A 26397-nucleotide genomic window follows, 5' to 3' on the forward strand; every position below is an offset into this window, starting at 1 on the left:
GAGATCGAGACCATCCTGGCTAATACGGTGAAACCCTGTCTCTACTTAAAAAAATACAAAAACTAGCCGGGCGACGAGGCGGGCGCCTGTAGTCCCAGCTACTCGGGAGGCTGAGGCAGGAGAATGGCATAAACCCGGGAGGCGGAGCTTGCAGTGAGCTGAGATCCGGCCACTGCACTCCAGCCTGGGTGGCAGAGCAAGACTCCGTCTCAAAAAAAAAAAAAAGAAAAAAAAAAAAGAAAAGAAAATAAGTAAATTGTACTTTAATAGGAGAAAAGATGTGTACATTATGTTTTTTTGCTTTTTAAAATCTCATTTATTAGCTTCTGTATAAGTATGGTACCTTAAGTTCTTGTTCTCATCATCTCATCCCTTTCCCCCCTCTCCCTCCCCTCAGCTTCTCTCTTTTTTCCCCCTAGCAACTTTAGCTTTTGTGGGAATGGTCATGCAATGTCAGGAAATTATGTTAGTTTGAAATGTCACTATCTTGTGGGGAGTAGAATTCTAATTCTCTTTTGACTATAATGAAATTGACCATGATGATAATTTTCTTAAAAATGGACATAGTTCAGCACCATAAGACAGGGCAAGAAAAAAAACTTGACAGTAACTTCTTTTGTAGTTAGCTACTACGCAAAAAATGTAGAGATAATGTGTCTACTTAAAATTATTTTGTGTTGTCATCACCTTATTTATTCAATTCAAAATTAAATATCTCTTGACACCTTTTGGTGAAGTTGAACACTTTTTTAAAAATAGGAATTCTTCGAAACTTATTGTAGAACAGATTTTAATTTTTGAGTGGTTTATTTGAAGAAATTGTCAGGTAAGAGAGTAAGCTTTTCTCTTTAGGGAACTAGTATTTAGGGTCTCAATCCTGTGGGCAGAATATTTGGCCACCATTAGATCATTGCATAGATGAGTTCAGCAAGCAGAAGTTGGCACTACCCACTCTCACATTCTTATGACCATGATATTTGTTAAAGTTCTGCAGCCACTTGGCCGGGCGCAGTGGCTCAAGCCTGTAATCCCAGCACTTTGGGAGGCCGAGGCGGGTGGATCACAAGGTCAGGAGATCGAGACCATCCTGGCTAACACGGTGAAACCCCGTCTCTACTAAAAAATACAAAAAACTAGCCGGGCGAGGTGGCGGGCGCCTGTAGTCCCAGCTACTCGGGAGGCTGAGAGCTGAGATCTGGCCAGTGCACTCCAGCTTGGGTGACAGAGCGAGATTCCGTCTCAAAAAAAAAAAAAAAAGTTATGCAGCCACATTCATACATTCATTCACCCCACTTTTTTTTTTTTTTTTTTTTGAGACAGAGTTTCGCTCTTGTTGCCCAGGCTAGAGTATAGTGGTGCAATCTGAGCCTACTGCAACTTGCACCTCCCAGGTTCAAGTGATTCTCCTGCCTCAGCCTCCCGAGTAGCTGGGATTACAGGCGCCCGACACCACGCCCAGCTAATTTTTTGTATTTTCAGTAGAGATGGGGTTTCATAATGTTGTCCAGGCTGGTCTCGAACTCCTGACCTCAGGCGATCCACCAAAGTACTGGGATTACAGTCATGAGCCACCGGGCCCAGCCCACCCCACTTTATTTGTAACATATAATTTGTCCAAGGAGGAACATAGCAGAATATTAGTATATACATATGAATGACTAGTGAGGTTTGGTACTTTTTAAATCTTTTAAATTTTAAGTTATTTAAAATAAATTGTTTGCTTCCCAGTAGTAGAGATCAGTGATTTTCAGTTATGTAAAGCAGTAAAATCATTTTTCAAATAAATACCTAAAATATGAAAATATCATTGTTCTGAGTGAAACAAGATTTGTAAACAGGAGTTTTTTTAACACAGTTTTGAGAAGTCTAATATTTGAAAGACTGCATAAACCTGATGAAATGTGAATATTATCTGGCTAAATAGTACAGATCTTTTTTTTTGAATAGAATGCCAAGGTTTTGCTTGTCTTTTAGACTTAAAGGTAACCAAACATCTGCTCTAAAGATAGACTATTGATTATCATCATAAATATGTACCAGAAGACCTAGATTTTTATCGCAGAGCAAGTTATTTAAGATTTCTAGACTTCAGTATTCTCATCTTTAGTGAAGCAGTTGAACTAGAATTAGAAGTGATTTTAGAGATAATCTGTTAATCATTTGGTAATCAATTACTAAATCCACTTAATGCAGTGGACAATCCAGTTAGACCCTACAGCCTTATCTCTAATAATTTGATTATGTTGGTTTTGAGTCATGTTGGTTCTCACCTTTCTTCATAAATATCAAGAGAGAGTATTAACATGATCTTTATTTCTTACAGGTTCAACATGCACTGAAAAAATCAGAGAAGGCTTTGGATACCCTAAACAAAGCCATTGTCATTGATCCCAAGAACCCTCTATGCAAATTTCACAGAGCCTCAGTTTTATTTGCAAATGAAAAATATAAGGTGAGATAAATATCTTAAGGGTCTTCAGGGTTGTGTTGCTTAAAAACAACCTTATCCCTTGTTTTCAATAAACTGAAAGTTATTTGTTTAGTTTTGATCTGAGACATTTTTTCAGAGCTGTTAATTTCATTTTTTGTGATTTTTATTTCTTCATGAAGTACTCATAGGAAGGATAAGTGTGTGGAAATTTAGGAATATGTGGTTATCCCTTGTAAAGATGCCTTATATAGAAAGGCAGTTTTTTTCATCAGGTGATTATCTTAAAGGTAAAACCTGAACCATCCTCTTAGGACCAAAGTAAGGGAACAGATGAAAATGAATATACGGGCCGGGCGCAGTGGCTTACACCTGTAATCCCAGCACTTTGGGAGACCAAGGCGGGTGGATCACCTGAGGTCAGGAGTTCAAGACCAGCCGGGCCACATGGTGAAACCCCAGCTCTACTAAAAATATACAAAAAAGGCCGGGCACGGTGGCTCAAGCCTGTAATCCCAGCACTTTGGGAGGCCGAGACAGGCGGATCACGAGGTCAGGAGATCGAGACCATCCTGGCTAACATGGTGAAACCCAGTCTCTACTAAAAAACACAAAAAAGTAGCCTGGCGAGGTGGCGGGTGCCTGTAGTCCCAGCTACTCGGGAGGCTGAGGCAGGAGAATGGCGTAAACCCGGGAGGCGGAGCTTGCAGTGAGCTGAGATCCGGCCACTGCACTCCAGCCGGGCGACAGAGCAAGACTCCGTCTCAAAAAAAAAACAAAAACAGGCCGGGCGCGGTGGCTCAAGCCTGTAATCCCAGCACTTTGGGAGGCCGAGACGGGCGGATCACGAGGTCAGGAGTTTGAGACCACCCTGGCTAACACGGTGAAACCCCGTCTCTACTAAAAAATACAAAAAGCTAGCCGGGCGAGGTGGCTGGCGCCTGTAGTCCCAGCTACTCGGGAGGCTGAGGCAGGAGAATGGCGTAAACCCGGGAGGCGGAGCTTGCAGTGAGCTGAGATCTGGCCACTGCACTCCAACCCGGGCAACAGAGCAAGACTCCGTCTCAAAAAAAAAAAAAAAAAAAAAAAAAAAAAAAAAAAATTAGTTGGGCATGGTGGCGGATGCCTGTAATCCCAGCTACTTGGGAGGCTGAGGCAGAATCTCTTGAACCCAGGAGGCAGAGGTTGCAGTGAGCCAAGATCACACCACTGCACTCCAGCCTGGGTGACAGAGTGAGACTTCATCTCAAAAAAAAAAAATTAAAAATTAAAAAAAAGAAGAAAATGAATGTGTGTGCATTATTCAGCATTTATTGATTACCCACTATGTATCAGGCACCAGAAATATAGTGGCAAGTAAAGCAATCATCTTTCCTGCTTTTGAGGGGCCTACTATCTAGTACTTCTCTAGGAAAACAGACATTAACCAAATAATCACAAAATATAATAAATGTTGAATACATAAAGAGAAGGTGTAGTAAGTTACGAGAGCTTATAACACGGAGACTAATTCTAGTCTGATGTGTCTTTCTCTTCTCACTTTTTCAAATTATATATGCCTAGCCTGAAACAAGTATTGAAAAAAGAAGATAAGGAAACTGAGAAAGAGAAAAGAGGCAAAAAGACACGAGATTTTTGTTATCATTTATTCAGCCAGAAACCATGAAGCAAAATCTTTTAAAATAAATTCGGGGCTGGGCACAGTGGCTCACACCTGTAATCCCAGCTCTTCGGGAGGCCAAGGTGGGCAAATCACTTGAGGTCAGAAGTTCGAGACCAGCCTGGCCAACATGATGAAACCCCGTCTCTACCAAATATACAAAAATTAGCCAGGCATGATGGTGCACACCTGTAGTCCCAGCTACTCAGGAGGCTGAGGCACAAGAAACACTTGAACCCAGGAGGCAGAGATTGCAGTGAGTCAAGATTATGCCACTGCACTCCAGCCTGGGCAACAGAGCAACACTCTGTCTCAAAAAAAGAAAAAAAGAAAGAAATACACCAAACCAGTGATAACTTATTTTAAGACTAATAAAAATCCCTCTAATCCCAGCACATTGGAGGAAGAGGTGGGCAGATCACATGAGCCCACAGAACTTGAGACCAGCCTGGGCAACATGTCAAAACCCCATCTCTATCAAGAAGAAAATACAAAAATTAACCAGATGTGGTGACGTGTGCCTGTACTCTCAGCTACTCAGGAAGCTCAAATGGGAGAATGGCTTGAGCTCAGGAGGCGGAGGTTGCAGTGAGCTGTGATCACACCACTGCACTTCAGCCTGGGCCACAGAGCTAGACCTTGTCTCAGAAAAAAAAAAAACAAAAAAAATAGGGCTAGGCACAGTGGCTCACGACTGTAATCCCAGCACTTTGGGAGGCCGAGGCAGGCAGATCATGAAGTCAGGAGTTCAAGGCCAACCTGGCCAGCATGGTGAAACCCTGTCTCTAGTAAAAATACAAAAATTAGCGAGACATGGTGGCGGGCACCTGTAATTCCAGCTACCTGGGAGGCTGAGGCAGGAGAATCGCTTGACACCGGAAGGCAGAGGTTGCACTGAGTTGAGATCAAACCACTGCACTCAAGCCTGGGCAACAAGAGTGAAACTCCATCTCCAAAAAAAATTTAAAAATAGACTAATAAAGATATACAAAGGGATTAAATACATAATTTATCCAGTAATTCCTTTAGTTTTATTCTATCTTCTTTATGAAGACATGGATTTCTATTTTTACGGGTGTTGTCCTTTTAAAAAGCTTCTCTTTCTTTAGTTTTTGTTTTTCTTGCTCTGTTGCCCAAGCTAGAGTGCAGTGGTGCAGTCATAGCTCACTGAAGCCTCCAATTCCTAGGCTGAATCCCAGGTACCCAGGACTACAGGCATAAGCCACCATGCCCAGCTAATTTTTTTGTCAAAATCAAGTCTTGAAAAAGCTTCTTTTAGGGCCAGGTGCCATGGCTCATCCTTGTAATCCCAGCACTTTGGGAGGCCAAGGCAGCCAGATCACTTGAGGCCAGGAGTTCAAGACCAGCCTGGCCAACATAGTGAAACCCTGTCTCTACTAAAAATCCAAAAATTAGCTACGCCTGGTGATGCACGCCTGTAATCCCAGCTACTCGAGTGGCTGAGGCATGAGAATCGCTTGAACCCATGAGGCAGAGGTTGCTGTGAGCCCAGATCACACCTCTGCATTCTAGCTTGGGCAATAGAGGGAGACTCTGTCTCAAAAAAAAAAAAATTTTTTTTAAGCTTATTTTAAATCTAATAAACCCTTTTCAACTTTTTTTTTTTTTTTTGAGAAGGAGTCTCACTCTGTCGCCCAGGCTGGAGTGCAGTGGCCAGATCTCAGCTCACTGCAAGCTCCGCCTCCCGGGTTCACGCCATTCTCCTGCCTCAGCCTCCCGAGTAGCTGGGACTACAGGCGCCTGCCACCTCGCCCGGCTAGTTTTTTGTATTTTTAGTAGAGACGGGGTTTCACCGGGTTAGCCAGGATGGTCTCGATCTTCTGACCTCGTGATCCGCCCGTCTCGGCCTCCCAAAGTGCTGGGATTACAGGCTTGAGCCACCGCGCCCGGCAGCTTTTCAACTTTTAACTACTCTTTGAAGTACTATAATTGCACATCAGTATTTGTTTTTATGTACTTACTTTATTGTACTTCTTTAGATATGAAGGACTTTATTCATTATTCTTAAAGCCATTTTAATACCAACATACCTACCAGATAGGCCACATAAATCAGCCTTTACTTGCTTCAAGAAGCCTAAGGTCTAATCTCATCAGTTGTCTGGACTATGATATATATATAGTTATAGCCATTTTTGTGGGGTTTTCTTTGTTTGTTTGTTTAGGCAGCCTTCCAATCCAAAGTAGTACCAGAGAGACTCCCTCTTTTGTTATTATCATTATTATTATCATTGTCATTATCATTATTATATCAGGCAGCCTCCTGAGCCACAGTAGACTCAGAGAAACTCCCAGTTATAGGCATTTTGGGGTATGAGCTTGCGGCTTCACTGAATTATGAGGCCTAATTTGATGCATGGACTAGATATAGATATGTGACTGTATGAAAAGGGCATAAAGAAAAGTTAAAGGGTACATGTTCTCAGGATCTCCTGGGACTGTGTCATGGGGCATTCATTAGTCACTTGAAAACAAGAAGGAAAAGTTAACGATTGCTTCTGAGATTTTCTGGCTCCAAAATGAAAATCAAGGGGACCATTTCAACATCTCTAAAACATTGCTAGCCATCACCTTATTTAATGTGTTGTACTGATATTTAATCATTTAAATCTTAAGTCTTTAGGGTAAAAGTAAGAACTCCGATGCTGTGTTAGACACTATTTCTCAATGAATCCTTGTAATTAGATCATTGGGGGTGGGGACAGGCATGCTGGTTGCATGAAATGTTGATAACAATTATAATATGCAGTCATAGCAAGAAAACATATCAATTCTGAATTGGGTGTGTTGTAGCAGTGAATGAGGATTGGAGTCTGTCATCTTAAAGGTTAAGATTTCGTTCAAGGACAGGCACAGCGGCTCACGCCTGTAATCCCAGCACTTTGGGAGGCCGAGGCGGGTGGATCACAAGGTCAGGCGTTCAAGACCAGCCTGGCCAACATGGTGAAACCCCATCTCTACTAAAAATACAAAAATTAGCCGGGCATGGTGGCGGGCGCCTGTAATCACAGCTATTTGGAAAGCTGAAGCAGGAGAATCGCTTCAACCTGGGAGGCAGAAGTTGCAGTGAGCTACTGCACTCCAGCCTGGACGATAGAGCAAAACTCCATCTTGGGGGGAAAATAAAGGTTTCTTTAAAGGGTGGGCATGATGGCTCACACCTGTAATCACAGCACTTTGGGAGGCCAAGGTGAGAGGATCACTTGAGATCAGAAGTTCGAGGCCAGCTCGCCAATATGGTGAAACCCTGTGTCAACTAAAATACAAAAATTAGCCGGACGTGGTGGCACACGCCTGTAATTCCAGCTGCTCAGGAGGCTGAGGCAGGAGAATCGCTTGAACCCAGGAGGCAGAGGTTGCAGTGAGCCAAGATCATGACACCATACTCCAGCCTGAGTGACAGAGCGAAACTCCATCTCAAAAAGAAAAAAGATTTCTTTAAAATAAGGCCGGCGCAGTGGCTCATGCCTGTAATCCTAGCACTTTGGGAGGCCAAGGCAGGTGGATCACCTGAGATCAGTTCAAGACTAGCCTGGGCAACATAGTGAAACCCCATCTCTACTAAAAATACAAAACAAAATTAGCCAGGAATTACAGGTAAGCATCTGTAATCCCAGCTACTCAGGAGACTGAGGCAGGAGAATCACTTGAACCCAGGAAGCAGAGGTTGCAGTGTGCAGAGATCGCACCACTGCACTCCAGCCTGGGTGACAGAATGACAGTCCGTCTCAAAAAGAAAAAGAAAAAGATTTCTTTAATGATTCTCAGAAGTGGTCTGGGAACTTCTGGGGTTCCCTAAAATTCTTCCAAGAGTCCTAGAGGTCAGAGCTATTTTTACAATAATGTCTTGACATTATTTACGTTTTTCAGTCTTCATTCTGTCCCAAATGGACAGTAGAATTCTCCAAAAGCTACATAATATGTGATATCAAAACAGATTAAATGGAGGAGATAGATGTGAGAATCTAGCTGTCTTCTACTAACAAAGACTTGCAAAAATGTTAATGCCACTCTTCTCAATGACTTTTTGTTGTTCTGAAAAATTATACAGTTATTTTTCGTTAAAAAATAAATCACTGGGCCAGGCATGGTGGCTCACGCCTGTAATCCCAGCACTTTGGGAAGCTGAGGCAGGCAGATTACTTGAGGTCAGGAATTCAAGACCAGCCTGGCTGACATGGTAAAATCCCCTCTCTACTGAAAATACAAAAATTAGCTGGGTGTGGTGGCGCATGCCTGTGATCCCAGTTACTCGGGAGGCTGAGGCAGGAGAATTGCTTGAATCTGAGAAGCGAAGATTGCAGTAAGCAGAGATTGCACCACTGCACTCCAGTCTGGGCGACAGAGCGAGACTCCTTCTCAATAAATAAAAATAAATAGATAGATAGATAGATGACCAAAAGCAAGGATTGTCACCACCTGCATATTTCACAAACAGGGGTGTGTGTGTGTGTGTGTGTGTGTGTGTGTTTTCAGTGTACTAGAGTGCCTGCTATTTGTTAGTACTTATTGTCATATAAGTATGCATTTTATTTTCACAACAATAAGAACTAATACAATAAGGAAGTATATTGATTAAGATTTAGTTAGCTTTTATGAAGATGATTTGGGAAATCGAATAAAAAATTGCTTGGTCAAAACTTTAAAAATTTTTGCTACTTTAAGGTTTTTCTTTGCCTTTTTCAGTCTGCTTTACAAGAACTTGAAGAATTGAAACAAATTGTTCCCAAAGAATCCCTCGTTTACTTCTTAATAGGAAAGGTAAAGACTGGGGCCATGGTCCCAAACAGTGACTTTCACAGCAAATATTGACATTTTATAAGAATAAGTTTAATACTTACTGTACAATATCTATTGAGCAAATTCAACTAAAGCTCCAAACTGAGTGCTCTGGGAATAACAGATTTAGTTCTAACACTTAAGAAAATGATATCCTAGCTGGGCATAGTGCCTCATGCCTGTAATCCCAGCACTTTGGGAGGCCTAGGCAGGTGAATTACCTGAGTCAGGAGTTTAAGACCAGCCTGACCAACATGGTGAAACCCAACCTCTATTAAAAATACAAAAATTAGCTGGGTGTGGTGACTCATGCCTGTGATCCCAGCTACTCTGGAGGCTGAGGCACGAGAATCACTTGAACCCGGGAGCGGAGGTTGCTGTGAGCCAAGATCATGCCACTGCACTCCAGCCTGGGCAAGAGAACAAGATTCTGTCTCAGAAACAAAAAAAAGAAAGAAAGAAGAAGAACATGAATGGCACTGTGTTGTCTTGATTAAGAGAAATGGCTTCTGAGAGTCCCAAGGCCAGACTAGTCAGTTTTTTACAGACTAGACCCCCATATGCCAATTAGTTAAGGTGCCTGTAGACAGTTGTTAAAGAGTTGATATAACTCAATTTAAAATCACTGTAAATGAAAGTTAATTAAGCAATTTATAATCCATTTAATCCCATTATCATTGTTCCAGTCAGAGTGATATTTATTGGAAACTTACTACCTGAAAGATAGAAGCAAGGAATTCTGAAAATAATATCTGATTATATGAAAAGGAACTCAAAAGCTGGTATGAGTTCATCTGTAGGAAGAAAATATCCTACCGTTAGAATGAGCTTAGATCACATAAATCAGGAACCTAGTTTAAATTATAAATATTTAGAATTGTAGAGACTGGGTGCTGTGGCTCACGCCTGTAATCCTAGCACTTTGGGAGGCCGAGGCAGGTGGATCACCTGAGGTCAGGAGTTTGAGACTAGCCTGGCTAACATGGCAAAACCCTGTCTCTACTTATAAATACAAAAATTAGCCAGGGGCGGTGGTAGACACCTGTAGTCCCAGCTACTCAGGAGACTAAAGCAGGAGAATTGCTTGAACCTGGGAGGCGGAGGTTGCAGTGAGCCAAGATCACGCCATTGCACTCTAGCCTGGGCAATAGAGCGAGACTCCATCTCAAAAATAAATAAATATATAAATATTTAGAATTTTATAGTTGAAGCTCACAACTTAATGAAAAATGTAGTATTGCTGTTTATTTTTAGGTTTACAAGAAGTTAGGTCAAACGCACCTTGCCCTGATGAATTTCTCTTGGGCTATGGATTTAGATCCTAAAGGAGCCAATAACCAGATTAAAGAGGCAATTGATAAGCGCTATCTTCCAGATGATGAGGAGCCAATAACCCAAGAAGAACAGATCAGTAAGTATCACACATATGATTTTGAGTATTTAGAAAGTTACCTTTTGCATAAGGATTTGTAGGCTACTCCTTTATTTTATTTTTCTAACCATGGTATTACCAAATGAACTTTTAGGGAAATTTAACAGGGTGATGTAATAACAAAATGCATATAAAGTCAGATAATTAGTCTCTCTTCTGGATCTAGTTTGCTGTGTGACTTTGATAAATTCATTGCTAATTTTTACCTGGGCCTCAATTTATGTTTGAATATGTAACCAGTAGTGTTTTATCTGCTTCCTAAGAATGTAGTTTTTTAAATAAGAGAATAGAGACATTTCTGACAAGGTAAATTCTGATTAGATGCCTTTGTTCCAGAAAACTTGGTGAAAACCTTTAATTAAAATTATAAGCCACGGGGCCAGGCACAGTGACTCAGGCCTGTAGTTCCAACACTTTGGGAGGCGGAGGTGGGTGTATCACCTGAGGTCAGGAGATCGACACCAGCTGACCAACATGGTAAAACCCCATCTCTACTAAAAATACAAAAGTTAGCTGGGCATGGTGACAGGCACCTGTAATCCCAGCTACTCAGGAGGCTGAGACAGGAGAATCGCTTGAACCCAGGAGGCTGAAGTTGCAGTGAGCTGAAGTGAAGCCATTGCACTCCAACCTGGATAACAAGAATGAAACTCTGTCTCAAAAAAAAAAAAATTATAAGCCAGGCATGATGGCTTGTGTATGTAATCCCAGCTACTGAGGAGGCTGAGGTGGGAGGATTGCTTGAGCCTAGGATTTCACGACGAGCCAGTGAGACCCTGCTTCTAAACAAATTTTTTAAATTAGCTGGATGTGGTGGTATGCATCTATAGTCCCAGGTACTTGGGAGACTGAGGCAGGAGAATCATACCACTTGAGCCCAGGAGTTTGAGGCTGCAGTGAGCTATGATTGTGCCACTTCACTCCAGCCTGGGTGACAGACCAAGATAAATGATTGATTGATTAATAGATAGATAGACCGACCCCATAAACCTTTTGAAACTGAAGGTTATAGTCTGTGTTTCTGTGGGCTAGCAGGGAGTATTCTTAAGTGAAGTCAGTGATTGGAGGTTGGGGAAATGTCAATTTTTTTTTTTTAATGTCTCAGAGAACTAGCTAGTTGTAATTCCTAGGGCAGGAATAAGGAACCCATTAGGGAGAGGCAGTTTTGGTAGTTAAAACCTTAAAAGTAAAATGCAGTAAGCTAATGTCAGACCTATTACAAAGTTAGGAAACTTGAGTTGCATTTTATTAAAGGATATGAGGATTTTTAAGGGCCTTTCTTTAGGGTTTTATCTCTCTCAATATACTACAATTTTTCTTGTTTTCATGAACCAACAGGATGTTTGTCAGAAACCTTACTGTAGACTTTTGTTTTATTTTTAAAGTGGGAACAGATGAATCCCAGGAGAGCAGCATGACAGATGCGGATGACACACAACTTCATGCAGCTGAAAGTGATGAATTTTAACTTCTGGAAATCGGACTTTTACAACTGGATGTGTAACTAGTGCTGACATGTTTCTTGTCCCTCCATATACTGAGTCTTTACTCTTGAGCCGGCAGTGTCATCATCCATCACTTATACCATGAGTGTGCCACTTTCACTGGACCCTGACTGTATACGGAATGAAAGGCAGTGCAATATTTAGCTGCTCACAAGACTGGCTCTTTTACCAATATGAATGACAATTTATGGGGGGTAGGGTGGGGAACTTTATTTTCTGTTTTTCTTTAATCTCCCTTTGTTGGAAAGTATCATGAAAGGAAGAGTTATGTTTTATCTTGAAGGAACCATTAGATATGGAAAATAGTGATGAACGAGAATTTCTTGGTTGCTTTCTCAAAAATTTGTTTTTATTGGTTCTGTTCCTGATAAACAGAGTAACTGACCTTCATTTCTAGGTTCTTCAAGAATGGTGTTTGCAAGTGCCAGATGGAACAATAAAAGACGTTGCCTATAACAGTAACTTGATTGCCAAGGAATGTAAATTACCTTCAACTTGCAGTGTCTCCCATAAACAAATGTAATGGGCATATTGGGACTCATACGTAGGAATCAAATATCCCTCCATACAGTGTACACTTATTCTTGGCAAGAATGCTTTAATGTCTAACCAAGAATTTTAATTTATTCATCTTGCTTCAAAGTGTTGATCCTTGTTGTCTTGGTATTGCAAACTTTAAAACTGGTTCATACCATATTGCCTCTTCTCTTTGAGCTCTGTGGGATCACCTTTAACATTCAGAGATGATAGAGTGGTTCCCCACTGAGAAGCCAAAACAAGGCCCTTAATAATCCCTTAAGTTCACCATATCAATCAGAATGAGAACACTAAAGTGGACAGACTTTAAGAGATCATGATAGTGAAAGCCTTAATATAATCAGAATTGTACCATAACCTTGAATCTATATTTGTTGAAAACATTATCCCTTTGACTTTTCTAAGTGTTTGCTTAAGCAGAGTATAAGAAAGTGCGGTTACCTTTGGTTGAGATCCTTTCCATTCTTTTTGACTCTCTGCTTCAGATTTTTTCAGTAGTGTGAGTCACCAAAACATTTACTAAGAATTGGGTTTAGGATATTGGAAATTTTTAGCTTGGGGGAAGAAACATTCTTAAGAAGGAAATAGGTTCTCTTCTGAGTTTGTCATAATATCGGTTGGTGTCTTTGGGAAATGACCACAATTTTAAGAATTTAATTATGCATGTAAATTGATAATTATTGGAATTCCACCGTAACAGATTTAAACAGTCTTAAATTGTTTATCTCCTTTATTGTAATGTATTGAAATATTAGAGAAACTTTAGTTGTTAACATTTTATTAAGTGCCAATGTCAGAATATAACAAATTATAGTTTATTTTGAATGACAGGCCTACAGTTATTATTTTGGATTATTTGATGAAGGACAAACTTACCTGTATTTGTTAGTCAAGCTGTGAAAATAAGGTGGATTACAAAAGATGTGAAAAAAATTGTAGCCTGTAGACTCAGTAATTTTCTATAATTTACTGTTAATCTCATTTGAATATGGATTAGGTACAATTATAAATTAATTCAAGTCAGGGTCTTTAGGTATCAGGTGCCAGAGAGATATTTAACAGATTTCCCTACCTAAATTTATGTATATGTACTGTCTAAAAAAATACTTTTTAAAAAAAAGGAACAGTTGGGAGAAAATAAATATAATGAAAAATTCCCAGAGGCTAGCACTTGGATTCTAACACATACGCTATTGTATTATCCATTAGTTCTGTAATATTTAATTTTAGATTCTTTTATATTTTTAATTGGCAAAGCACAAGGTGCTGTGTAACGGTGTCATTTAGAGTTTTATAGAAAGCTTCAACCTGAGTTCTGCGTTATAAAGCCTGGAGAAAGCTAAGCTTAGAACATAATTTGCTGAAGTATAATTATCTTTTTGTAGTAGGAATTTATGTCCTGTGCCAGAGGTGAGAGTCTTTCTGGTACTGATTTTTTGAGACCGAGGATAAAAGGATCGTTTTGTAAGACACGCCATGACAATCAATGGCTGGCTGGGGAACAGTTTCCGCCCAAGCTTGGCCTATTTTATTTTTCCTCATACCTACTTTTAAAGGCATTAGGTATCTGAAGCCTTATTTCCCACCTAGTAACACTTTCTGGCTTTTGCGGTTTCTTTTTTTGTTTTGTTTTTTGCATGGAATGGGGATCAAACAACCAGAAGAAGAACACATTTTGATCAAGCAAAATGTTTGTTTCAAACATCAAAAGTTTATTTTACAGAAATTAAATTAAGTAGTTTGACATCCTTTTCTCTGTTCCACACACATATTAGGTTGGTGCATAAGTAATTGTGGTTTTTGCCATGACTTTTATGGCAAAACCTGCAGTTACTTTTGCATCAACCTAATACATATATATGTGCACACACTTGGCTCAGAAGCTATGTTGTGGCCTTGGATTTGTTTTTCCCCTTGGAAATGGTTCTTAACTCTGGGATTTTAGAAGGTTAGAATATTTTTTCAAGAGAACAGTGGTACTCAAAATAATGAAAGGTGGTCCCTACGTTTTCTGTGTTCATCACTTAAAATTTTTTATTTTTCCAAGAACTACAAGTAACATTTGAACCATGCTGCTGTTGTACCTTAAACAAAAACTCAGTGATAACCAGTATTTAGTCTATTAAAAATGCTCTTTTTGAAGAAAAAAGTTTGGAAGTCTCTGATTAGCCAGAGTATAGTATGAGTCTTCACTGAGAAATACGGTGACCCATTTTCTTTGTGAAAACCTGGGAAAATGCAAGTGTGGGTGTGAAGTGTGTGTTGTGTTTGCATTGAAACAATGTAATTTTGTGTCTTCTTCTTGCTTTAACTGACTTATTTCAGAAATTGTACAGTCGTGAGGGGGAAAGTCTTTTCTGTTAATATATTTGCAATTCATTAAAGGATATGGAAAATCCAAATAAGTTACTTTTGAAAGCAATTTATAATCAAGTTGTTAAAGCTATATGAAAGCTGTGCCATCTGTATTTTAATAAGAAGGCACAGAAAAATAGAGATACAGTTTTATGTTTCACAAAAATCTAGAGCAATGTTTAATTTTTTAAAACTTACACTCTCTTTTAATATATTTTTAAACGGTCATACTCTTTTTTAGTATTATTTGGAATATCAAAATAAGTACTATGACAAAAACAATGGTAATTTTTAGAATACCTTTTTTCAAACTACAGAAGCCCGTTACCAACCAGCAGCTGTGAATTTGCAAGTCAACTGCTTATCCTTTGATCACATGATTTCTGAAATTTCTTCAAAAGGGACACAAAGGTTTTTTGTTCCAATTAGAATCTATTTAAAAAGGTCAGGATCTGAAAGAAGTAAGATGTAGAAACTGAATTTTACTCTAATTTGAAAATCTTTTTTTTTTTTTTTTTTTGGTATCTTGGAGAAAGTACAGAGAGCTGAAGGGTTTTATTCAGACTTGAAGAAAAGGCGGTAACAGGGAAAAACACATGAAGGTGGGGTGAGCTGGGCAGTTCCAAAGGGAACAACGCAGACCTCATAACCTTCCCTAGGACCTGCCATTTAATGTCAGCTGAACAAGGATAAACAGCAGCTTAGACATGAAACTATTCTTTGGCTTGTTTAGCTGACAACTCATGTTTCATGAAGGTTCAGTACAGGTTTTATTTTTCTTTGTAAGTGCAAACTTTGTTAAAAAGCTGTGTTTGTTGAGATCCTGCTCTATGGATTGTGTTGCTTGCTTTGTGGATGGTATTTTCAATTCTCAACACTAGAAGGTAGGTATTAATTCATTTTACAAAAGAGAAAACAGGCTCAGCTATTAAATGATACAACTGGGCACTTTTGGCATTAGTGTATGTTCAGAATCTTATATTTTAGTTCTGGACTTCCTCTGGAGGTTTCAAGTCATGTTTAATGGTAACTGTAAGTTGTCTTCTCTAGCACTTTTTTTTTTTAAGACAGTCTTGCTCTGACCTCCAGCCTGGAGTGCAGTAGTATGATCATAGCTCACTGCAGCCTCGAACTCCTAGACTCAAGCAATCCTCCCACCTCAGCCACCCAAGAAGCCAGGACAACACATGCAGCGCCACACCTGGCTCATTTTTTATTTTTTATTTTTCTAGAGTCAGGGTACTGCTATGTTGCCCAGGCTGATCTCAAACTCCTGGCCTCAAGCAATCCTCCCACCTCAGCCTCCCAAAGCACTGGAATTATAAGCGTGAGCCACCTCAGCCAGCCTCTCTAGCTATTGTTTTTTTTTTTTTTTTTTTGGGGGGACAGAGTGTCACTCTTGTTGCCCAAACTAGAGTGCAATGGCGCGATATCCACTCACCGCAACCTCCACCTCCCGGTTTCAAGCGCTTCTCCTGCCTCAGCCTCCCAAGTAGCTGGGACTGCAGGCATGCACCACTGCGCCTGGCTGATTTTTGTATTTTTAGTAGAGGCAAGGTTTCTCCATGTTGGTCAGGCTGGTCTCGAACTCCCGGCCTCAGGTGATCTGCCCACCTCGGTCTCCCACAGTGTTGGGATTATAGGCGTGAGCCACTGTGGCCAGCCCTCTCTAGCATTTTTTTTTTTCTTTTTTTGAGACAGAGTCTCCCCCTGTCACCCAGGCTGGAGTGCAGTGGTGCAGTCTCGGCTCACTGCAAGCTCCCAGGGTTCACACCATTCTCCTGCCTCAGCCTCACGAGTAGCTGCGACTACAGGCACCCCCCACAACGCCTGGGTAATTTTTTTTGTATTTTTATTAGAGACGGGGTTTCACCATGTTAGCCAGGATGGTCTCGATCTCTTCACCTCATGATCCGCTCACCTCGGCCTCCCAAAGTGTTGAGATTACAGGCGTGAGCCACTGTGCCCAGCCTAGCATTTTTAAATATAAAGTCTACTGTAGGCTAATATCCAGGTCCAGGTTTTACAGAGGAAACTTGATTATTAATCATCCAGATCTGTTGTAGTATAGTCCTTTGTTAGGGCTTTGATCTATGTGCTGCTTCCTTACTCTTCTCCCACTGAAATTGGAATATATTTTCCCTCTTTGAGTGACTAGGATTTGCTTTAAAGTAGAAAGTTATACATCTTCAATTTTCCTTCAGTTCTTGCATTTTTATTAACAATTTCCTCTATCACAAGCATTCTTTTTTTGGAGACAGGGTTTTGCTCTGTTACTCAGGCTGGAATGCAGTGGCACGATCACAGGTCACTGCAACCTCTACTTCCCAGGTTCAAGCGATCCTCCTGCCTTAGCCTCCCAAGTAGTTGGGACCAACAGGCATGCCCCACCACTCCCAGCTAATTGTTGTATTTTTGTAGAGATAGGGTTTTGCCATATTGCTTGGGCTGGTCTCAAACTCATGGGCTCAAGCAGTTCGCCCGCCCCAGCCTCAAGCATCCTTTTAATATTCAACACTGTTAAGGAAAACTGTAGGCCAGATGTTGTGGCTCACACCTGTAATCCCAGCACTTTGGGTGGCCAAGATGGGCAGATTGCTTGAGCCTGAGATAAGAGACCAGCCTGGGCAGCATAACAAGACCCCATCTGTATTAAATTAAAAAAAAGAAATGGGCCGGGCATGGTGGCTCACACCTGTAATCCCAGCACTTGGGAGGCCGAGGCGGGTGGACCATGAGATCAGGAGATCAAGGTCATCCTGGCCAATATGGTGAAACCCCGTCTCTACTAAAAATACAAAAAATTAGCCAGGCGTGGTGGCGTGCATCTGTAGTCCCAGCTACTCAGGAGGCTGAGGCAGGAGAATCGCTTCAACCTGGGAGGTGGAGGTTGCAGTGAGCCGAGATCACACCATTGCACTCTAGCCCGCGTGACAGGGCAAGACTCCGTCTCAAAAAAAAAGAAAGAAAAAAAAAAAAAAGAGAAATACCTGCTGGGCACCGTGGCTCATGCCTGTAATGTTAACACTTTAGGAGGCTGAGGGTGACGGATCACTTGAGCCAAGGAGTTTGAGACTAGCCTGGGTAACATAGTGAGACCCCATCTCTACAAAAAATGGGTAAAAATTAGCCAGGCATGGGGGAGTGCACCTGTGGTCCCAGCTACTTAGGAGGCTGAGGTGAAAGGATCGCTTGAGCCTCAGAGGTTGAGGCTGCAGTAAGCCATGATGGCACTGCTGTACCCAGCCTGGGTGGCAGAGCGAGCCCCTGTCTCAAAGGAAAAAATAAAAATGTACTTATATTCGGGTACGTGTCTCACGCCTGTAATCCCAGCACTTTGGGAGGCCGAGGCAGGCAGATCATGAGGTCAGGAGATCAAGACCATCCTGGCTAACACGGTGAAACCCTGTCTCTACTAAAGAAAAAAAAAAATACAAAAAATTAGCTGGGCGTGGTGGCAAGCGCCTGTAGTCCCATCTTCTCGGGAGGCTGAAGCAGGAGAATGGTGTGAATCCGGGAGGCAGAGCTTGTAGTGAGCCCAGATCATGCCACTGCACTCCAGCCTGGGCAACAAAGTGAGACTCCATCTCAAAAGAAAAGAAAAATGTATTTATGACACTTGCTAAAGATCATAAGGCACAATAGGGGGGCATGAATGTAGATATAGGGCCTACTGCAATATCTACTGTAATGGGGTCTTGCAGTAGGGGAGAGAGATAGGATTCTGATTTTAACAGGGGCAAGTGGAGGTGTATATCCGAGGAACAGAATGGGGTCAGTTGATGGAAAATTACTAAGAGAAAACATCAAAGATAAGGGGTTTCTGGCTAAACTGACTTGATAGGATAATTGCTGGAAGCTAACTACATTGATAAGATATCAAAGATGGGAATTTTTGCTAAAATGATTTAGCAGGATTTTTTAAACTATATTCTACAAGGACAGAGAGGGAAGCCCAAGGTCAGGCCTAATCAGAAAGGACTTAGAGGGGCCTGCCTAAAGTTTTGGTCAAAGGAATCTTTTCAACATCATCAACATAGAATTTTCAATTGAGAGTTAAAGCTGTATTTGAATCCCAAACAAATTCAGGGAAAGAAAAAGCTGTATTTGAAAATTCAAGGCCTTGAAAATGCAGAATTAAGTTTGAATAAGAAAGGGAATAATAGACCCAGTGCTTTGGGAGACTGAAGCAGGAGAATCCTTTGAGGCCAGGAGTTCAAGACCAGCCTGGGCAAGGTAGGGATACCCTGTCTCTAAAAAAAAAAAAAAAAAATTGAGCCTGGTGGCATGTGCCTTTAATCCCAGTGACTTGGGAGGCTAAAGTGGGAGAATCATCTGAGCCCAGGGAGGTTGTGACTGCAGTGAGCCATGATTGCACTACTGCACTCCAGCCTGGGTGACAGAGTCAGCACTTCGGGAGGCCAAGCTGGGTAGATTGCTAGGTCAGGAGTTCAAGACCAGCCTGGCCAAGATGGTGAAACCCCACTCTACTAAAAATACAAAAATTAGCCGGGCGTGGTGGTGGGTGCCTGTAATCCCAGCTACTCAGGAGGCTGAAGCAAAGAATTGCTTGAACCCAGAAGGCAGAGTTTGCACTGAGCCAAGAAAAACAAAAGAATAGATTTGCTGTGACCAATTTCGATATTTATTTTTAGCCAAACTCACTGACGAAGAGTGACCAGTTTAGATAAATCATGATCCTGGGATGGAACACAAAGAAACTGGAATTTTATTAGCAAAGGAGAAGGGGAATGGCTATTGAATGTTGATGTTATGTTCAATTTGAGGATTTTTTTTTTTTTTTTTTAAGGCGGAGTCTCGCTCTGTCGCCCGGACTGGAGTGCAGTGGCCGGATCTCAGCTCACTGCAAGCTCCGCCTCCCGGGTTTACGCCATTCTCCTGCCTCAGCCTCCCGAGTAGCTGGGACTACAGGCGCCCGCCACCTCGCCCGGCTAGTTTTTTTTTTTTGTATTTTTAGTAGAGACGGGGTTTCACCGTGTTAGCCAGGATGGTCTCGATCTCCTGACCTCGTGATCCGCCCGTCTCGGCCTCCCAAAGTGCTGGGATTACAGGCTTGAGCCACCGCGCCCGGCCGGATTTTTTATTTTGCTTTTTGAGACAGGGTCTCGGGGTCTTGCTCTGTCTCCCAGGCTGGAGTGCAATGCAGTGGCATGATCATAACACTGTAGCCTTGAATTCTTCAGGCTCAAGTGACCTTCCCACCTCAGGCTCCCAAGTAGCTAGGACTACAGGCATGCACCACCACACCCGGCTCATTTTTAAATTCTTTGTAGAGATGGGATCTCATTATGTTGCCCCAGCTTGTCTCAAACTCCTGGGCTCAAGCAATCCTCCCAAAGCACTGGAATTACAGGCATAAGCCACTACACCTGGCCTGAACTTCCTTATTCTAAGGATTTGCAGAGTTTCTGTTTAAGCTGTTATCTTTTTTTTTTTTTTTTTTTTTTTTTTTTTTGAGACAGAGTCTCGCTCTGTCGCCCAGGCTGGAGTGCAGTGGCGCGATCTCGGCTCACTGCAAGCTCCGCCTCCCGGGTTTACGCCATTCTCCTGCCTCAGCCTCCCGAGTAGCTGGGACTACAGGCGCCTGCCATCTCGCCCGGCTAGTTTCTTGTATTTTTTAGTAGAGATGGGGTTTCACCGTGTAGACCAGGATGGTCTCAATCTCCTGACCTCGTGATCCACCCGTCTCGGCCTCCCAAAGTGCTGGGATTACAGGCTTGAGCCACCTGCCTGGCCGCTGTTATCTTCAAATAATGGTTTTAATTTCTTTTCAATCCTTATGTAAAATACCTTCTTTTTTTTTTTTTTTTTTTTTTTTGAGGCGGAGTCTCGCTCTGTCGCCCGGACTGGAGTGCAGTGGCCGGATCTCAGCTCACTGCAAGCTCCGCCTCCCAGGTTTACGCCATTCTCCTGCCTCAGCCTCCCGAGTAGCTGGGACTACAGGCGCCCGCCACCTCGCCCGGCTAGTTTTTGTATTTTTAGTAGAGACGGGGTTTCACCGTGTTAGCCAGGATGGTCTCGATCTCCTGACCTCGTGATCCGCCCGTCTCGGCCTCCCAAAGTGCTGGGATTACAGGCTTGAGCCACCGCGCCCGGCCGTAAAATACCTTCTTTCTTTCTTTCTTTCTTTTCTTTCTTTTTCTTTCTCTTTCTTTCTTTCTTTCTTTCTTTCTTTCTTTCTTTCTTTCTTTCTTTCTTTCTTTCTTTCTTTCTTTCTTTTTCTCTCTCTCTTTCTTTCTTTCTCCCTCTCTTTCTCCTTCTCTTTCTTTCTCCCTCCCTCCCTTTCTTTCCTTCCTTCTTTCCTTCCCTCCTTCTTTCTCTTTCTTTCTTTTCTTTCTTTCTCCCTCTCTTTCTTTCTCCCTCTTTCTTTCTTTCTCCCTCCCTTTCTTTCTTTCCTTCCTTCCCTCCTTCTTTCTCTTTTCTTTCTTTCCTTTCCTTCCTTCCTTCCTTCCTTCCTTCCTTCCTTCCTTCCTTCTTTCTCTTTCTTTTCTTTCTTTTCTTTCTGACGGAGTTTCTCTCTTATTGCCCAGGCTGGAGTGCAATGGCACAATCTCGGCTTACCACAACCTCCGCCTCCCAGGTTCAAGTGATTCTCCTGCCTCAGCCTCCCGAGTAGCTGGGATTACAGGTAGGCGCCACCACAACCTGCTAATATTGTATTTTTAGTAGAGACGGGGTTTCTCCATGTTGGTCAGGCTGGTCGTGAACTCCCAACCTCAGGTGATCCATCCACCTCGGCCTCCCAAAGTACTGGGATTACAGGCGTGAGCCACGGCACCTGGTCAAATACCTTATTTCTTACTTCTTTCTTTATTGCCATGCCAGGATCACCAATACTATATTGAGCAGTAGCAGCATAAAAACTAGTATTTATTGTCTTACTCTCCATCTTTAAAAAGATGCTTCTCAATTTTCTCAAATTTGACATTGACGTTCAACTCGATGACACAGTCTAAAGCCACTAATGTACAGTATGTTACACTCTGTCACCCAGGCTGGAGTGCAGTGGTGTGATCTTGGCTCACTGCAGCCTCTACCTCTCCGGCTCAAGCAACCTTCCCACCTCAGCCTTCCGAGTAGCTGGGACCACAGGTGCACACCATCATGCCTGGCTAATGTCATTTATTTTTTGTAAAGACATAGTCACACTTTGTTGCCCAGGCTGGTCTTGAACTGCTGTCTCAGCCTCCCAAAGTGCTGGAATTACAGGCATGAGCCACAGCACCCAGCCCAACACGTTACCTTTGCTAATCTTGTGACCATTCTCAACACTCAACTCCACTTATAACTATAATTTATAACCATTGATTATACCACAAGATCACAAGATACCTCCGTTTTTTGTTTTTTTTGTTTGTTTGTTTGTTTGTTTGTTTTTTGAGACAGACTCTTGCTCTGTGGCCCAGGCTGGAGTGCAGTGGCACAATCTGAGCTCATTGCAACCTCTGCCTACTGGGCTTAAGTGATTCTTCTGCCTCAGCCTCCCAAGTAGCTGGGACTACAGGCAGGCGCCACCATGCCCAGCTAATTATTATTTGTTTGTTTGTTTGTTTTGTGTTTTTGTTTTTTTTAGACAAAGTCTCATTCTTGTCGCCCAGGCTGGAGTGCAATGGCACGATCCCGGCTTACTGCAACCTCCGCCTCCCAGGTTTCAAGCAATTCTCCTGCCTCAGCCTCCTGAGTAGCTGGGATTACAGGTATGTGCTACCATACCTGGCTAAGTTTTGTATTTTTAGTAGAGACAGGGTTTCACCATGTTGGCTAGGCTGGTCATGAACTCCTGACCTCAGGCGATCTGTCAGCCTCAGCCTCCCAAAGTGCCGGTTTACAGGCATGAGCCACTGCACCCAACCAAGCTATGTCTTTTCTATTGCTAGTTTTCAATGATTTTCATCATGACTAGATACTGAAATGTGTCTGTGTATTAAGAAAAGCATACAGGCCAGACATGGTGGTTCACGCCTGTAATACCAGCACTTTGGGAGGCCGAGGCAGGTGGATCACCTGAGGTCAGGAATTCAAGACCAGCCTGGTCAACATGATGAAACCCCATCTCTACCAAAAATACAAAAATTAGCCCGGCATGGTGGCGTGCCTGTAATCCCAGCTACTCGGGAGGCTGAAGCTGGAGAATCACTGGAACCCGGGAGGCAGAGGCTGCAGTGATCCAAGATTGTGCCACTGCACTCTAGCCTGGGTGACAGACTCCATCGAAAAAAAAAAAAAAAAAAGAAGAAGGAAGGAAGGAAGGAAGGAAAAAAGAAAAGCATGTAGAGATTTCTGGGGCTGGAGAATAATAGCGGTAACCTCATTGTAAATCTGTCCCTCACTCTCCCAAAACAACCATAAAATCTAATAGGACTAATAAAAACTATACAGGGCAGAATACTGCAACTTCAAATTACCTGTAAATAGAGGAAAAAGTTTGCAACAGGGATCCTGCCACCACCATAAGCCTGTGGGTGTGGAGTGTGAAGAAAGGGAGGTTAAAGCATTAGATGGACAAAGCAGAATGGAGTTTAGGACTGAGAGGAAGCACAGATACAATTTCCAGGGGGGAAATGGAAAGAACAAGTCTAAAATACTGAACACAGCTTAGGACTCAGTAGATCACAGCCCTGGCTTTAGGGAACAGCCTTAAACGTGTGGTACCAGGAGTGGCAGCCTTATAGAAAGTGTTTCTGGGAGAGAATCAGTTATAAGGAGGGGTGGTGAAAGGAAAAGGGGAATTGAAAAAAAAGAGAAGAGAAAATGCCAAGTTTTCCCCCACCCCATCAACAAAAATCTTTAAATTGCAGAAAAGAGGGCACAACTGACAAGGCCACTCAAATTAAGAATTTTATGAATTGAATGATTTGGAATAAAGTAGCCAACATCCATACAAAATTATTGCAAAAGTCAGGAAATTAAAGGTTTTTCTGCTGTTGAAAATCCTCCCCAAAAACCTACAAAGCTAAAGGAAAAGAAAATATCTTTCAAAAAGCACGTGAGAAAGTGAAAAGTCACCTTAAATTAGAAAAAAAAATAGAAAGGAAAAATGAGGCTGGACCTACTGACTCACACCTTGTAATCTTAGCACTTTGGGAGGCAGAAGATCGCCAAAGCCCAGGAGCTCGAGACCAGCCTGGCCAACACGGCAAAACCCTTTCTTTACTGAAAGTAGAAAAATTAGCCGGGCATAGTAGTGTGCGCCTGTCATCCCAGCTGCTCGGGAGGCTGAGGTGGAAGGATGGCTTGATCTCAGGAGGTGGAGGTTGACTTTGAACCGAGATTGTGCCACTGCACTGCGGCCTGGGCAACAGAATGAGATTCCATCTCAGAAGCAAAAAAAAACAAAACAACAAAACAAAAAAAAAACCCCACATATGTATCTACTCTTCTATTGAACAATCCTACTTCTAGGAATTGGCCCTGAACATATACCTCAACAACATGAAAATACATATGTATAGGTTTATTCATTACTGATTATCTGTAATTGCAAAATCTTGTAAACTACTCAAATGTCCAAGCAGAGGAGGTTGGTTGGATAGACTGTGGTAAACGCATGCATGTGGTTACTACATAGCCAAAACATCTACTAGGGGAACTGTGGGACTTCAGAAACCAGGGTCTTAGCATAGCCTTTTTTTCTGTTTTTTCTTTTTCCTTCTCTCTCTCTCTTTTTTTTTTTTTAGACAGTCTCACTCTGTTGCACAGGTTGAAGTGCAGTGGTATGATCTCGGCTCAGTGCAACTGCAATCTTCGCCTCCCAGGTTCAAGCGATTCTCCTGCCTCAGCCTCCTGAGTAGTGGGGATTATAGGCATCCAACACCACGCCTGGCTAATTTTTGTATTTATAGTAGAGATGCGGTTTTGCCATGGCCGAGCTGGTCTCGAACTCCTGACCTCAGGTGATCCACCCACCTTGGCCTCCCAGGGTGCTGGGATTACAAAGCGTGAGCCACCGTGTCTGGCCAGAATAGATATTTTTGAGACATTCCATAGGCTTTCTTACAATTACAAATAACTTGTTTACTCGATTTCCAGGTAAAAACATTTTTTATCTTTTAGAAACATTTTTTAGGCCGGGCGCGGTGGCTCAAGCCTGTAATCCCAGCACTTTGGGAGGCCGAGACGGGCGGATCACGAGGTCAGGAGATCGAGACCATCCTGGCTAACACTGTGAAACCCCGTCTCTACTAAAAATAAAATACAAAAAACTAGCCGGGGCCGGGTGCGGTGGCTCAAGCCTGTAATCCCAGCACTTTGGGAGGCCGAGACGGGCGGATCACGAGGTCAGGAGATCGAGACCATCCTGGCTAACACAGTGAAACCCCGTCTCTACTAAAAATACAAAAAACTAGCCGGGCGTGCTGGCGGGCGCCTGTAGTCCCAGCTACTCGGGAGGCTGAGGCAGGAGAATGGCGGGAACCCGGGAGGCGGAGCTTGCAGTGAGCTGAGATCCGGCCACTGCACTCCAGCCTGGGTGACAGAGCGGGACTCCGTCTCAAAAAAAAAAAAAAAAAAAAAAAAAAAAAACTAGCCGGGCGTGCTGGCGGGCGCCTGTAGTCCCAGCTACTCGGGAGGCTGAGGCAGGAGAATGGCGGGAACCCGGGAGGCGGAGCTTGCAGTGAGCTGAGATCCGGCCACTGCACTCCAGTCCGGGCGACAGAGCGAGACGCCGTCTCAAAAAAAAAAAAAAAAAGAAACATTTTTTAAAAATAAACAAGTTTTACAGCTATCTTGAACCCAGGAGATAGAGGTTGTAGTGAGCCAAAATCGTGCCACTGCACTCCAGCTTGGGCGACAGAGCAGGACTCCATATCAGATAAAAACAAAAAACAATATATATCACTATTTGTCAACCACCAAAGTTATAATTGTTTCAGGTCAGAATAATCAATTGTTACTAAAATTAATAAGCAAAAATGTGATTAAAAACAGGATTTGTATCTAGTCTCAAAAGTGCCTCCCCAGGCAGGGCTCAGTGGCTCACGCCTGTAATCACAGCACTTTGGGAGGCTGAAGCGGGCAGATCACCTGAGGTCGGGAGTTTGAGACCAACCTAACCAAAATGTAGAAACCCTGTCTCTACTAAAAATACAAAATTAGCCAGGCATGGTGCCCCATGTCTGTAATCCCAGCTACTTGGGAGGCTGAGGCAGGAGAATCGCTTGAACTGGGGAGGCAGAGGTTGCAGTGAGCTGAGATCGAGTCATTACACTCCAGCCTGGGCAACAAGAGCGAAACTCTGTCTCAAAAAAAAAAAAAAAAAAAAGTGCCTCCCCACAAAATGGTTATTATTTTTCCTGGTAATATATATGGAGAAGTACACAGCATCACTTCTGGATATTCCTGCCAAAAATGTGTAACCTGAATCTAATTATGAGGAAATACTATGCAAACTCATACTGAGGGACATTGTACATAATAAGTGGCCTGTAACCTTCAAAAGTGTCATCAAGGTTATGAAAATCAGACAGACCAAAAACCTATTGCATATTAAAGGTGACTACATTGACAAGTAAATGCAATGTGTGACAAGTAAATGCAATGTGCTGAATTGGATCTTGAGACAGAAATTGTTTTAATTTTTTTTTCTCCTATAAAGGACATTAGTGAGACCATTGGCAAAATTTGCATAGTGTCTATGTCTAGATTAAATAATAGTACTATGT

General features: G+C 42.4%; 1 protein-coding gene and 1 long non-coding RNA gene across 2 annotated transcripts in view; both read left to right on the forward strand.

The window, feature by feature from the left end:
* Positions 1 to 26397, forward strand: part of CDC27 (cell division cycle 27) — a 506999-nt gene that overhangs the window by 439195 nt on the left and 41407 nt on the right. The gene's annotated exons all lie outside the window — the stretch shown is intronic.
* Positions 2246 to 14763, forward strand: LOC117067479. Its single transcript, XR_004430749.1, has 4 exons — positions 2246 to 2452; positions 8795 to 8869; positions 10142 to 10298; positions 11705 to 14763. It is a non-coding gene; the product is annotated as an uncharacterized LOC117067479 (long non-coding RNA).

Source organism: Trachypithecus francoisi, unplaced genomic scaffold (genome assembly GCF_009764315.1).
Source record: "Trachypithecus francoisi isolate TF-2019V2 unplaced genomic scaffold, Tfra_2.0 Lachesis_group20, whole genome shotgun sequence".
Taxonomy (NCBI): Eukaryota; Metazoa; Chordata; class Mammalia; order Primates; family Cercopithecidae; genus Trachypithecus; species Trachypithecus francoisi.